Consider the following 15,185-nt stretch of genomic DNA (forward strand, 5'->3'; position numbering starts at 1 on the left):
CCCCCCCCCCCCCACCCCCCCCCCCCCCCACCCCCCCCCCCCCCCACCCCCCCCCCCCCCCACCCCCCCCCCCCCCCACCCCCCCCCCCCCCCACCCCCCCCCCCCCCCACCCCCCCCCCCCCCCACCCCCCCCCCCCCCCACCCCCCCCCCCCCCCACCCCCCCCCCCCCCCACCCCCCCCCCCCCCCACCCCCCCCCCCCCCCACCCCCCCCCCCCCCCACCCCCCCCCCCCCCCACCCCCCCCCCCCCCCACCCCCCCCCCCCCCCACCCCCCCCCCCCCCCACCCCCCCCCCCCCCCACCCCCCCCCCCCCCCACCCCCCCCCCCCCCCACCCCCCCCCCCCCCCACCCCCCCCCCCCCCCACCCCCCCCCCCCCCCACCCCCCCCCCCCCCCACCCCCCCCCCCCCCCACCCCCCCCCCCCCCCACCCCCCCCCCCCCCCACCCCCCCCCCCCCCCACCCCCCCCCCCCCCCACCCCCCCCCCCCCCCACCCCCCCCCCCCCCCACCCCCCCCCCCCCCCACCCCCCCCCCCCCCCACCCCCCCCCCCCCCCACCCCCCCCCCCCCCCACCCCCCCCCCCCCCCACCCCCCCCCCCCCCCACCCCCCCCCCCCCCCACCCCCCCCCCCCCCCACCCCCCCCCCCCCCCACCCCCCCCCCCCCCCACCCCCCCCCCCCCCCACCCCCCCCCCCCCCCACCCCCCCCCCCCCCCACCCCCCCCCCCCCCCACCCCCCCCCCCCCCCACCCCCCCCCCCCCCCACCCCCCCCCCCCCCCACCCCCCCCCCCCCCCACCCCCCCCCCCCCCCACCCCCCCCCCCCCCCACCCCCCCCCCCCCCCACCCCCCCCCCCCCCCACCCCCCCCCCCCCCCACCCCCCCCCCCCCCCACCCCCCCCCCCCCCCACCCCCCCCCCCCCCCACCCCCCCCCCCCCCCACCCCCCCCCCCCCCCACCCCCCCCCCCCCCCACCCCCCCCCCCCCCCACCCCCCCCCCCCCCCACCCCCCCCCCCCCCCACCCCCCCCCCCCCCCACCCCCCCCCCCCCCCACCCCCCCCCCCCCCCACCCCCCCCCCCCCCCACCCCCCCCCCCCCCCACCCCCCCCCCCCCCCACCCCCCCCCCCCCCCACCCCCCCCCCCCCCCACCCCCCCCCCCCCCCACCCCCCCCCCCCCCCACCCCCCCCCCCCCCCACCCCCCCCCCCCCCCACCCCCCCCCCCCCCCACCCCCCCCCCCCCCCACCCCCCCCCCCCCCCACCCCCCCCCCCCCCCACCCCCCCCCCCCCCCACCCCCCCCCCCCCCCACCCCCCCCCCCCCCCACCCCCCCCCCCCCCCACCCCCCCCCCCCCCCACCCCCCCCCCCCCCCACCCCCCCCCCCCCCCACCCCCCCCCCCCCCCACCCCCCCCCCCCCCCACCCCCCCCCCCCCCCACCCCCCCCCCCCCCCACCCCCCCCCCCCCCCACCCCCCCCCCCCCCCACCCCCCCCCCCCCCCACCCCCCCCCCCCCCCACCCCCCCCCCCCCCCACCCCCCCCCCCCCCCACCCCCCCCCCCCCCCACCCCCCCCCCCCCCCACCCCCCCCCCCCCCCACCCCCCCCCCCCCCCACCCCCCCCCCCCCCCACCCCCCCCCCCCCCCACCCCCCCCCCCCCCCACCCCCCCCCCCCCCCACCCCCCCCCCCCCCCACCCCCCCCCCCCCCCACCCCCCCCCCCCCCCACCCCCCCCCCCCCCCACCCCCCCCCCCCCCCACCCCCCCCCCCCCCCACCCCCCCCCCCCCCCACCCCCCCCCCCCCCCACCCCCCCCCCCCCCCACCCCCCCCCCCCCCCACCCCCCCCCCCCCCCACCCCCCCCCCCCCCCACCCCCCCCCCCCCCCACCCCCCCCCCCCCCCACCCCCCCCCCCCCCCACCCCCCCCCCCCCCCACCCCCCCCCCCCCCCACCCCCCCCCCCCCCCACCCCCCCCCCCCCCCACCCCCCCCCCCCCCCACCCCCCCCCCCCCCCACCCCCCCCCCCCCCCACCCCCCCCCCCCCCCACCCCCCCCCCCCCCCACCCCCCCCCCCCCCCACCCCCCCCCCCCCCCACCCCCCCCCCCCCCCACCCCCCCCCCCCCCCACCCCCCCCCCCCCCCACCCCCCCCCCCCCCCACCCCCCCCCCCCCCCACCCCCCCCCCCCCCCACCCCCCCCCCCCCCCACCCCCCCCCCCCCCCACCCCCCCCCCCCCCCACCCCCCCCCCCCCCCACCCCCCCCCCCCCCCACCCCCCCCCCCCCCCACCCCCCCCCCCCCCCACCCCCCCCCCCCCCCACCCCCCCCCCCCCCCACCCCCCCCCCCCCCCACCCCCCCCCCCCCCCACCCCCCCCCCCCCCCACCCCCCCCCCCCCCCACCCCCCCCCCCCCCCACCCCCCCCCCCCCCCACCCCCCCCCCCCCCCACCCCCCCCCCCCCCCACCCCCCCCCCCCCCCACCCCCCCCCCCCCCCACCCCCCCCCCCCCCCACCCCCCCCCCCCCCCACCCCCCCCCCCCCCCACCCCCCCCCCCCCCCACCCCCCCCCCCCCCCACCCCCCCCCCCCCCCACCCCCCCCCCCCCCCACCCCCCCCCCCCCCCACCCCCCCCCCCCCCCACCCCCCCCCCCCCCCACCCCCCCCCCCCCCCACCCCCCCCCCCCCCCACCCCCCCCCCCCCCCACCCCCCCCCCCCCCCACCCCCCCCCCCCCCCACCCCCCCCCCCCCCCACCCCCCCCCCCCCCCACCCCCCCCCCCCCCCACCCCCCCCCCCCCCCACCCCCCCCCCCCCCCACCCCCCCCCCCCCCCACCCCCCCCCCCCCCCACCCCCCCCCCCCCCCACCCCCCCCCCCCCCCACCCCCCCCCCCCCCCACCCCCCCCCCCCCCCACCCCCCCCCCCCCCCACCCCCCCCCCCCCCCACCCCCCCCCCCCCCCACCCCCCCCCCCCCCCACCCCCCCCCCCCCCCACCCCCCCCCCCCCCCACCCCCCCCCCCCCCCACCCCCCCCCCCCCCCACCCCCCCCCCCCCCCACCCCCCCCCCCCCCCACCCCCCCCCCCCCCCACCCCCCCCCCCCCCCACCCCCCCCCCCCCCCACCCCCCCCCCCCCCCACCCCCCCCCCCCCCCACCCCCCCCCCCCCCCACCCCCCCCCCCCCCCACCCCCCCCCCCCCCCACCCCCCCCCCCCCCCACCCCCCCCCCCCCCCACCCCCCCCCCCCCCCACCCCCCCCCCCCCCCACCCCCCCCCCCCCCCACCCCCCCCCCCCCCCACCCCCCCCCCCCCCCACCCCCCCCCCCCCCCACCCCCCCCCCCCCCCACCCCCCCCCCCCCCCACCCCCCCCCCCCCCCACCCCCCCCCCCCCCCACCCCCCCCCCCCCCCACCCCCCCCCCCCCCCACCCCCCCCCCCCCCCACCCCCCCCCCCCCCCACCCCCCCCCCCCCCCACCCCCCCCCCCCCCCACCCCCCCCCCCCCCCACCCCCCCCCCCCCCCACCCCCCCCCCCCCCCACCCCCCCCCCCCCCCACCCCCCCCCCCCCCCACCCCCCCCCCCCCCCACCCCCCCCCCCCCCCACCCCCCCCCCCCCCCACCCCCCCCCCCCCCCACCCCCCCCCCCCCCCACCCCCCCCCCCCCCCACCCCCCCCCCCCCCCACCCCCCCCCCCCCCCACCCCCCCCCCCCCCCACCCCCCCCCCCCCCCACCCCCCCCCCCCCCCACCCCCCCCCCCCCCCACCCCCCCCCCCCCCCACCCCCCCCCCCCCCCACCCCCCCCCCCCCCCACCCCCCCCCCCCCCCACCCCCCCCCCCCCCCACCCCCCCCCCCCCCCACCCCCCCCCCCCCCCACCCCCCCCCCCCCCCACCCCCCCCCCCCCCCACCCCCCCCCCCCCCCACCCCCCCCCCCCCCCACCCCCCCCCCCCCCCACCCCCCCCCCCCCCCACCCCCCCCCCCCCCCACCCCCCCCCCCCCCCACCCCCCCCCCCCCCCACCCCCCCCCCCCCCCACCCCCCCCCCCCCCCACCCCCCCCCCCCCCCACCCCCCCCCCCCCCCACCCCCCCCCCCCCCCACCCCCCCCCCCCCCCACCCCCCCCCCCCCCCACCCCCCCCCCCCCCCACCCCCCCCCCCCCCCACCCCCCCCCCCCCCCACCCCCCCCCCCCCCCACCCCCCCCCCCCCCCACCCCCCCCCCCCCCCACCCCCCCCCCCCCCCACCCCCCCCCCCCCCCACCCCCCCCCCCCCCCACCCCCCCCCCCCCCCACCCCCCCCCCCCCCCACCCCCCCCCCCCCCCACCCCCCCCCCCCCCCACCCCCCCCCCCCCCCACCCCCCCCCCCCCCCACCCCCCCCCCCCCCCACCCCCCCCCCCCCCCACCCCCCCCCCCCCCCACCCCCCCCCCCCCCCACCCCCCCCCCCCCCCACCCCCCCCCCCCCCCACCCCCCCCCCCCCCCACCCCCCCCCCCCCCCACCCCCCCCCCCCCCCACCCCCCCCCCCCCCCACCCCCCCCCCCCCCCACCCCCCCCCCCCCCCACCCCCCCCCCCCCCCACCCCCCCCCCCCCCCACCCCCCCCCCCCCCCACCCCCCCCCCCCCCCACCCCCCCCCCCCCCCACCCCCCCCCCCCCCCACCCCCCCCCCCCCCCACCCCCCCCCCCCCCCACCCCCCCCCCCCCCCACCCCCCCCCCCCCCCACCCCCCCCCCCCCCCACCCCCCCCCCCCCCCACCCCCCCCCCCCCCCACCCCCCCCCCCCCCCACCCCCCCCCCCCCCCACCCCCCCCCCCCCCCACCCCCCCCCCCCCCCACCCCCCCCCCCCCCCACCCCCCCCCCCCCCCACCCCCCCCCCCCCCCACCCCCCCCCCCCCCCACCCCCCCCCCCCCCCACCCCCCCCCCCCCCCACCCCCCCCCCCCCCCACCCCCCCCCCCCCCCACCCCCCCCCCCCCCCACCCCCCCCCCCCCCCACCCCCCCCCCCCCCCACCCCCCCCCCCCCCCACCCCCCCCCCCCCCCACCCCCCCCCCCCCCCACCCCCCCCCCCCCCCACCCCCCCCCCCCCCCACCCCCCCCCATTGGAGGGCAGCGTGGGCGGGGCTTCGACGGCCAGCAGGCCGACGACGGGGACACGGTGAGTGGGACGGGGAAGGGGGAAGAGGCGGCTCCATGCGGAGCCGCCTGCCGTCTGCCGGCCTCTGCTGAGGCCGCCCGCATGCTTGCATGCGAACGGCCTCCGCCTCCACGCCGGCAGAATTCTTGCCGGCGTGGAGGCGCCTCGACGGCCGTGCGGAAACGGCCTAATACAAAAGATAAGGAAACCATTTACTATTACTTGAGGAAGACATCCAGAGGAAGAAAAGACTGGCTAGCAGCCCAATCTGAGGGTGGGGGGTATGCATGTTCTGGAATTGGTACAAACCCACGCTGGTGTGTTTGCCCACTCTTTTTGTGTAAGTGTCACCTATACTGGTGGCGAAAGCAAATGGGGTGGCTGGTGGGTGCTTACAGCTCTACAATGCCTGACCTGGATGACTCTATCTTCTTCAGAGCATAGCTGGCATAACAAAGGATGCTGGTGCAACTGGGGCAGGGCTAGGGGCATTCCTGGGGGATGAGCTTTTGGCCCAGAAACATTCCTCTCCCCTGTCATGGACTTATGCCACACAAAACAGTGGCATAAGGTTTTTTGCTCTTTGGGGGTATTTGGGCAGCAGGATAGTTTTGAATTTTCTGCTGTAGTGCTCCCCACTCCTCATCCAGATTGGGCTGTTCTAAACTTTTCACCAGTACACATTGGGCTGTTCTAAACTTTTCACCAGTACAACTACAGCAGAAAGTTGTAGAAGGCTGTATACTTGAGGTAATTTGATCTCCTTCAAACTCTTGACTCCTGCTCCTGTATTTGATAAAATATCAAATAATTGTTATGTGTTATGCCAGAATCAATTAGAAACCTATTAGAAGCTGGAGCAAAAAGAGAGAGCCTTTGGCAGAACACTCCTCAAAGAGAAATTAATATTATGTGGCCATAAGGAAAAGTTAGGAGAATAACTGAAACTAGTGCTGCAATAGATAATGAAAATGTGGGGAAAAATTAACTGTGGACAGTGACTCTCAATGTGTTCCTCTTAAGAAAATTTACAGACACACAGCTACATATGTCCTTTGGGGTAGGAGAGTGGAAGTAATTGCTAAAGCCCTTGATTCAACTTTCTCAAATTATTACATGTTTGTGTATTTATAACTTGCTGCACATAAATTTAGAGTCATGTAACTTGCTTACCTATGTAAACTATTGGACTACTGTGCCTCATAAGTGTTGTAGCAGTGAAAAGCAAGCATATGTTTATCTTTTTAAAAACCTGATCCAGTAGCTAGTTAAAGTGAAGCATTCAAAATTGATTTATTCCTACTCAATGGCACTAACTGAATGTAATCAAAGTACTCCTGTCATTAATCATATGAATTCAAAGTCCTTAGGAGAAGTGAAGCTAAAGTTGAAAAAGTACATCTGACTTGAAAACTCCAGGTTACTTTGCTATCCAATTCTCCAATTAGTTAAGCTCTTCTTGGATTTAAGCCAGTCAGTGGCAGCCAGTGGAACTTTGTGCCATATCATCTGTAATAAAAAAAGTAATTTTTTTTCAGACGTAAATTCAAATACAGTATATAAATTTCCAGCTGCATTCTGGAAAACAGAGGAGCACCAAAACTGTAAAGAAAGACAGTTTTATTCATGGAAACTATAGTTCTAGGGGCAAAGGAACACCAAGCTAGTTTAGATAACTGGGTGCTTGAACCTCTGGGGTTCTGTTTGACAGTGAAAAGGAATACAGAAGCATATAAATAACATTGGGTGGCATTATTTGTCAGACTCCAGTTTCATTACTGAAAGAGCAGTGATGGACCCGCTATCTCTGAGGGTTGCATGATGCAACAGAGCAAGTTGTATAACGTTCCATTTTTGTAAACATCCTTTTTTTCCTTACGAGCTCCAACAGGGAGACATATGAATGTTTTATAATGTTAAATCTGGCAAAATGTTTAAACTTCAGAAAAACCAGAAACTTGTTGCAGTTTTTAAAATTACAATTAGTTCTAATCCTTTCTTTGAAGTTCAACATATTTTCACCATATGACATGCATTTTCATTTTCCATTGATTCGTCTATAAAGGACACCGAAACTGCTTTAACTATTTCAGACTTAAAATTGAATCCAAGGCTTACCAGGGGGAAAATATTTATATCACTCTAGTATTCAGAAATTACTCTAATATTCAATCTCAACAAAAGAAAAAACCACAATGCGGAATCAGTCTGCAGCCACTTCCTGGACCTTCACTGGAGTGGGAAGTTCTGCCCAGTTCTGCTCCCCTACCCCCAAGTCCCGATTCTCTGGTTGCATTTAGAAAGCTATTTTAAGCACTGCTTCCATCAAAACCTTTCTTCTGTGCACTAATAAGCTTGCAACTTTGATTTAAAAAAACATTTTATTGCATTTAAAGTCTGTCAGCAGAACTTGCCTTTTGCAATCATTGTGCCTGCCATTTTATGTCAGCTTCAGCAGGCTCTATTTCAAACTATAATGAAAAACCAATTAGCAACAATTGTTCTATAAAAAGCTTCAAATGTGAATGAATTCAGTAAAATAGTTGCCCTTTTCTGAGGATAAAGTAGAATAGTTGCCGAGCGAATGACTAAGAAAAATGGAATTGGATTAAAGAACCTATACTTTCTTCATACATTCAGCATGCTAACTAAACTGATATTTTGGTACAAGAAAATTGATGCGATCCATTGAAAGAGGGATGTCGGGAGGTAATTTTCATTTTTGTGTTGAACTGACACTCCTTAAAACGTGATTATGCCAATAAAGAAGTACATTCCATAAACTTGCTGTTGAACAAAATATTTTCACCCTGTGGTTCAATAGCTAAATCTCAGCAGTAGCCTAACAAGTACTTTATCTAAAGAAATGGTATAAGTTACCTGGAAGGGAACCTTTCCCAACCGACAAGATAAACGATGCCTCCCGGATATATATTTTTTAAAAAACCTGACAACATGTGCTTTTATTAAATTAGATGTTCTGAATTCCCCAAAGGCTGTTTGCATAGGTGGAGACCCTGCAGTTATTTTTATTAATTAAAATTACTGTGACAGCATCATGGTTGTGTAATTTAAAAACATCATTATGTATTTCTTTGAAGAAAACATTCAAGTTGCTAAAAATACTAGTGAAAGATTACACCTTTTACTGGTTTGATGTTTGTAAGTCCCTCTCCCACACATACACACAAATGTGGATTGCTCTTTCCCAAATATTAAGGATCCTGTTTACTTTAGGTTCCTTGAATGACTCAGATGGTTGGCTGATACTCAACACAGAGCCTACTCACTGGTAGGACTCTTTGCTAGCCTATGTAGCTATTCAATTTCCTTTAGATGGTCCAGAAAACCAGTGTAGTTGAAAGTTTACACATGGTTTCCTTGGACATCTATCACTTGCGCTGCTAAGGCTTTTCCAGGATTTTTAAAATGACAATTATATTGATCTAACATGAGAACAATATGTGAATTCCCGGCTTTCACTTTTAAAAGTAAATCTGTAGCCCATTTTGTTGCAAAGACAAGCCATTCCATTTATATTTCCACAACAAAAGGTGCTAGAGAATTACTTTTTACTTTTTATTTTACACACATTGCTATAATACTGTATTGCTATAATGATGCTGAGCTGCTGATTACAAAAAAAAACAAAGAGAAGGCCTAAGCTGGTGGGAAATGGCCATTGCAGGGAAAATGACAGCTGTGTGGGCAGGACCAAGAAAATCTGAATTTTTCCACCCACATGGCAACTATTCAAGCTTTTCAATCTTTCCCAAAACTTCAGGGCAAAGCAGGTTTGGGACGAATCACAGAAGAACTGAGGAAGTTTGGGAAGAATCACAGAAGAACTGAGGAAGCCCTGGGAAGTACACACATGCACTACAGTGCCATGGGGAAGTAGGAAAAATCCACGCTTCTCAATAGCATTGAATCCAGGGCAAATAACCCTTGTCGAAATGGCCAGTTTCAACTTCCTTTCTTTGGTGTTAGAGCTGCCCTTGTTTTTGCTTTAATTCTAATCATGTGTGATCCAACATGCAAACATGCTGTCTTATCAGGACTCACACTAAATTAACAGCTCCTCCCAATTGTTTGGGCAACCTTTAATCCCCGCTTTTCCTATCAAATCCCCAAGAGTTTGTTCTACTACCAATGCTGTAGGAAGGGGAAATGGCACACAGGGCAAAATGGCAGCTGGGCCCCCCCCCTGCACACCCTGCCCCACATCCCTGCCCCCCAACACCCCTTATCTACCTTTTTAAAGTGAAAAAAGCAGCCTGATGCAGTCCATGAGTTCTCTGCCCCACCCCCTCCCCACGCCTGCACCTGGGACATTTGTCTACTGCCTTCACTTACAAATTTGGAATAGTCAGCAAATCACTCAACTAAAGGGAATGTCAAATAGAATTCAAAAAAGCTTTAAGCCATGTGGAATATCATAATGAGATCCATTCGCGATCCGGAACCAGTGCATGAAACAATAACCCTAATAACTCGGTATTTTATTTATTTAATAATTTATGAAGTTCTTGAGGCAACTTGCAACATTGTATAATTTTTTCTATTTCCATTACTGTAATCTACTTTTTATATAATATGGATGAAAGAAGGAGAGGTGGAGGAATTGAGCCCTGTCTTAGAAATCTTGCCTCCAAATTAAAGTTTTAATTATTTCACTTTCCATTTCAAGGCATTTTGCCCCAGCAGTTAAGGTGTTTGTACAATACTTGTGATTTTTTTTAACTGCTGAAAATGCTCTGCTGATTACTTCTCTGTCCTCTCCCCTGTGATGGTAGTCTTCTTTGGCCTCCAGGAAAAAAAAACACATGTAAGAGAGTATCTTCCATCTGTCTCTAAAGCACTTCTCAGTATTTCCATAAGTTGCATATTCCTTGGCACATCCACAAACCTTGGCACATCCACAAAAATGTGAGAATATTCTGATAGAGCTGCAATTGACACTACATCCGTTCCTTGGGAGGAAGATTTAATATAAAGATTAACAAAATGAACAACAGTCTTTTCTTCAGCTTCATCTTGTACTTGCTCATGATATTTTTTGAAAAATTGCTCCAGCAACTTAAGTGCAAGTTGGTATGCTGCCTTCCGTTTTAATATTACAATAATGCACAATTGTGGATTACTTCCTCAGCTGTTTGATATGTATGCTTTCCATTAAAAAGGCAAATTATAGTTAGCTTTCCATTCCCTTAATGATGCTACATTACATCTTCAGAGTTCAAGCCCATTCAATTTTCTTTCCTTAGCATTAATTGACCATGAGCTGGGTGCCTGTAAAAAAGTGTTGGTGAGGAGAGAACAATTTGGAAATATTACTCTGACATTCAAATCTCATTCTTTAAAATTCTTTGAACTTTCAAGAGTTGGCTGATTTCTTCTCCCACTCCTTTCTCCTTTAACTGACACTCCGTTAAAATGCGCCCCAGGACTTACCCTGAGGCGCCATTGTGACAGGGGAAGGAGTGAACGTCAGCCTTCCTTCCAGATGCGGATCGGCAGTGGAGTCAAGTGATGGGGGAACATCATGTGACAAGGGAGCGGGGCGCGCCTGGCCAGCTCAGCCTCTTTCAAAGGGTGACGAGTGAGAGGACCCACCCTCCCACCCTAGATTTAAGGTTTGCTTAAATGTTATGAGCTTCGTTAATTTTGTCACAGCTTGGGCGGTTTGGGGCATAGTAGCACATCCATATTGGGAAGGCAGTGCTTGCATGCCAGACCTTCCTGTGGTTGGGGGCCTCAATAAGAGGTCTGGGGGTAGTGGAGGGCTTGATGGCGCAGACCACAGAGGCTCTGTTTCGAGATCGCTACTCCCAGCAGGAAGGGGTATCACTAAATGGGTATACACCTAGTAACTTTCAGTCCCAATCCCCTTGGGGGGATGGTGCCGGGTTCAGCGATTGCTGCCCGTAGGCCAGGTTCAGCTTTTTCAGCCTGGTGGCCAGGATGTGCCCCTTATGCTCGCCCAGATTCCTTACGTTGTTATTAATAAACAGGCTGCGGCCAAATTCTGTTCCAACTAAGAATTGTGTCAGTGGTCTATAGAGCAAACATCCGCACATCTGCACGCAACTCACATTCATGGTAGTATAGGTATCTCTTCCACATTGTGAGTTTCCCCATTGTGGGGATATTTGGGGATTTTGCAGTAGTCACAAATGACACTCAAAGGCCAGCAGCTAACACAGAAAAAGTTTAGAAACTCAGAAAAGCATAAAATATATGTATAGTATTGTATAACATCAACATATTTTTATCCTTTGATACCATAAAAATACACAATACACTCCCCCTCCCCAAATCTATTGTGATTACAGAATATATTCAAACATAGCACATAGATACTACAGCCTTTGGCTGTTCTGCTGCCCTGTCCTCCCTGTTTCTATATTGGAAAGGTGGAGCTCACTACTGGCTGCCTAAGGTATGTATGATACACTCAACATGTACATGCCATAGTTGCACAGCCAGATTACTGTCAGACATACATTAAGGAAATTCACCTTAAACAGTGCATGCTCACTCAGCTCTTCAAGGGAGCATTGAAGGGCGGGGGGAGCTTCTGGTATCCTTCTCACTCCATTTTTGACAGAGGAAATGGTGGTAGTACTTTTCAATTTTTTGTCTGGTTCCATATGCCCTAGAAAGGAAAGGGGCAACCACAACCTCCCTCCCCATTTCTGCTTTTGAAAACAGGGTAAGAAGGAAACCAGAAGCTCCTTCTTCTCCAGGGGTGTAACAAAGGTGGGGCAAGCCAGGGCTCTTGCCCCAAGTGCCTGTTGCCTTGGGATGCACTGGCTGCCATCCCCCTGCACCACCCCTGAAGCAGAAAACTTCTTTAACTATGTTTAACATTGCAAGGTGAGCGACCAAGAAGTTGCCCCTTCCCTGGCCTTGTCCCCACCCCCCACTCTCTTCCTGGCTGCTTGCCTGGCAATAAGTTCAACATAATTAAAGCAGTCTTTGGGCTTCTTTGGTGGATGGGGGACATGTTGGACCACATTTCTCCCCCTCCTGCCACTGCCACCACAAAGAAGCCTGAAGGCTGCTTTAACTGCTTTTAACTGAGCTCTTCGGGGATAGGGAGGTTTATCAAATCGAATAAATACTACTACTACTACTACTACTACTACTACTACTACTACTACTAATCATAATCATAATTATAACAACAACAACAACTATGCTTAACTTGTTGCCAAGTGAGTGGCTGGGAGGGTGCCTTTCCCAGGCCTTGTCCCCGTCCCCAGTGTCCTCCCAGCTGCTCACCTGGCAATACAATAACCATAGTTAAAGCAGTCTTTTGACTTCTTCGGTGGGAGAACATGGGCCATTCCCCACACCCACACTAATGAAAAAGCCTAAAAGTTGCTTTAATTATTTTTTAATTTAGTGCCAGGTAAGTTGCCAAGAAGAGACTGGTGGTGGGGACAAAGCCAGGGAAACGAGAATTTAGTTTTGGGTAAACATTCCTGGAATCACTCTATGTCAAGGCATGTCGATGCAATGGTTTTATTTATTTTTATTTTATTTCATTAAGCTTTTATGCTGCCCTTCCTCTCGTGGGCTGATTTGACTGTTTTCTTTTCTCCAGGAGACAATGTGCCTGCCATCTCCCCAAAAATAGAAAGGGCGGGGGGAGATGCCTGTTCCCACTACCTGTTCTCAGAATTCCAAAAGCACCTACACACTTAACAAGGATGGGGAACTCTTAGTTTAGCATATGAGTATATCTTGAATTGAGGGGGGTCTTCAAGCACTACCTAAGAACAGAAGAAGAGCCCTGATGAATCAGATCAGAGGTCTATCTTATTCAGCATCCTGTGTCACATCACATGGACATTTAGAAGCTTCTTCCTTTAATCACCATGGCCAGTTGCCACTGATGGACCTAGCCTTTCATGAATCTGTGGAATCCCCTTTTGAAGCCTCTGATTTATGTTTTGATGGTATCAGCCATGTGGTTTTGGGGTGGGGGAGATCTACATTAAAATTGAATATTTTTTACATTTTAAGTATAGGGATTCTTGTGCTGTGCTGGCAATTGTTGCCCAAGCAACATTTTAAAAACTCTGCACAATCAGAAACCTTGCTGGGGAAAAGCCCTATCCAGTCCCACTCACGTACTGAAAACTAAAACATGGGTGTTGGATATTTGGGTGGGGGGACAATTTCCAGCACCATTTCTTTGTGGATACGGCCCTGTTCTTCCTCCTCACAACACTGAGTGAACAAGCACAGCTTCAGGTGAGTTTCCTCCAATGCACAGTTCATGCTGCTCACCTGTGACCTGACATGAATGTGTCAGGCACCTTGTGTATGTCAGCCTTGAAATATCCTGCTTCTATCTCATCTTTGGGACACTTGAATTCTCAGCAGCAGCTGGAAGGAGAAGTTACAAGATGGTCATAGTAAGTTTGTCAAGTACCATCCAATAGCCAAGTACCGCCATCTAACAGACAAATGGAGAAGGATGAATCAGCAGCAACTGTGAGGCCGCTGAGTATGTCTGCATTGCACTCACTCATTTGCTATTTACATTAATAACAGAGATCCAAGAGCAGACTTTCATATAAGTCCATTGGAGGCTGAAACCATACTTGGATGACTTGTGTGGGCAGAGGAGCTCACAGGATTAGGAATAAGCTGCAGAAATGGGACAGTTTTTAGTTCACATGGATAATGCCTAGAACAGGGGTAGGGAACCTGCGGCTCGAGAGCCGCATGCGGCTCTTCTGCCCTTGCATTGCGGCTCCACGAGCCAAGCCGCTGGCCCCATCCTTGCCCGCCCTGCAGGCAGCAGGGCGGGCGCATAACTGCCTGCGGTCGACTGGCCCGCGCTGCGGGCTTCCCCTCTCGCCCGCCCCGTTGGAGCGGGGTGGGTGTTTTCCCGGCGGCCGGCGAGGCCGAGCCACCGGCTTCATCTTTGCCCACCCTGCAGGCAGCAGGGCGGGCGCACCAATGGCCCGCGGCCGGCTGGGCCGCGCCGTGGGCTTCACCTCTCGCCCGCCCTGTTCGAGTGGGGCGGGCGCTCCGGCTGACCAGCGAGGGGCCGGAGCCTCCTGGCCCCATCGCTTGCCACGCCCTGCAGCAGAGGCGGGCAGCATCCATCGCAGCTTCTCAGAATGAGCGGAGTAAAAGGTAAAAAAAACCAATATATACAGTGTTATCTTTATTTTAAATGTCAAAAATTATTTGCGGCTCCAAGTGTTTTCTTTTCCCATGGAAAACGGGTCCAAATGGCTCTTTGAGTGTTAAAGGTTCCCTACCCCTGGCCTAGAATAACACTATAATGAGATGGACACTGTTTATAATACATATTGAGACAAGTTCTTCCTGAACTTAGCTTCACAAACATATGGCTTTGATAGCTGGTTTGTAAATAGACTCATCAAAAACAAGGCAAATTTTGGAACAGCCACCAGAAATTTTGGATCAGGATTTGGAAGCGACAAAACCACAATTATTTCAACTGAATTGTGTGTTTTCTCTTTACATTTAGTCTAGCCATGCCTAACAGTAAGGGTGTGCACCAAGAAAAAAAATCATTATTACTTGGATGAGGGGCAGATTTTAGCATGATTGCTTATTTGGGGGCAGAATATTACTGGTTTGCAGTTCAAATCCATGTGGTTTCAGAATTCAAGACCATTATTTTTAATAAGTAATGTCTGAAGCTGCTGTTTAAAAAGATAATGGCACTATTCATGGAAGAAATTTCAGGACTATAGGATAACTTCAGAGGATATACCATAGACTCTAGGTGAAATACCTTCCAAAATTCCCACTTTCACAGGCATCCCCCCCAAAAAAATCTCCAGGAGTTTCCTAGACTGGAGTTGGCAACCCTATAACTTCTCCCCCATTATCTTCTCCAAATGAACTTGCCCGGTAGCTTTTTGTAATATCCTGTAACCTTTTTTAAAAAGAGAGACTGATTTTCCTGAGTTTAAGATCACACTATAACCCTGGCCTCTTCTCTGTCTGGGACTGGGTTGATCAAGCAATTATTTATAGTTTTGCTTCAAAACCACAT

The sequence above is a fragment of the Sphaerodactylus townsendi genome, linkage group LG08, assembly GCF_021028975.2.
Source record: "Sphaerodactylus townsendi isolate TG3544 linkage group LG08, MPM_Stown_v2.3, whole genome shotgun sequence".
Lineage (NCBI taxonomy): Eukaryota > Metazoa > Chordata > Lepidosauria > Squamata > Sphaerodactylidae > Sphaerodactylus > Sphaerodactylus townsendi.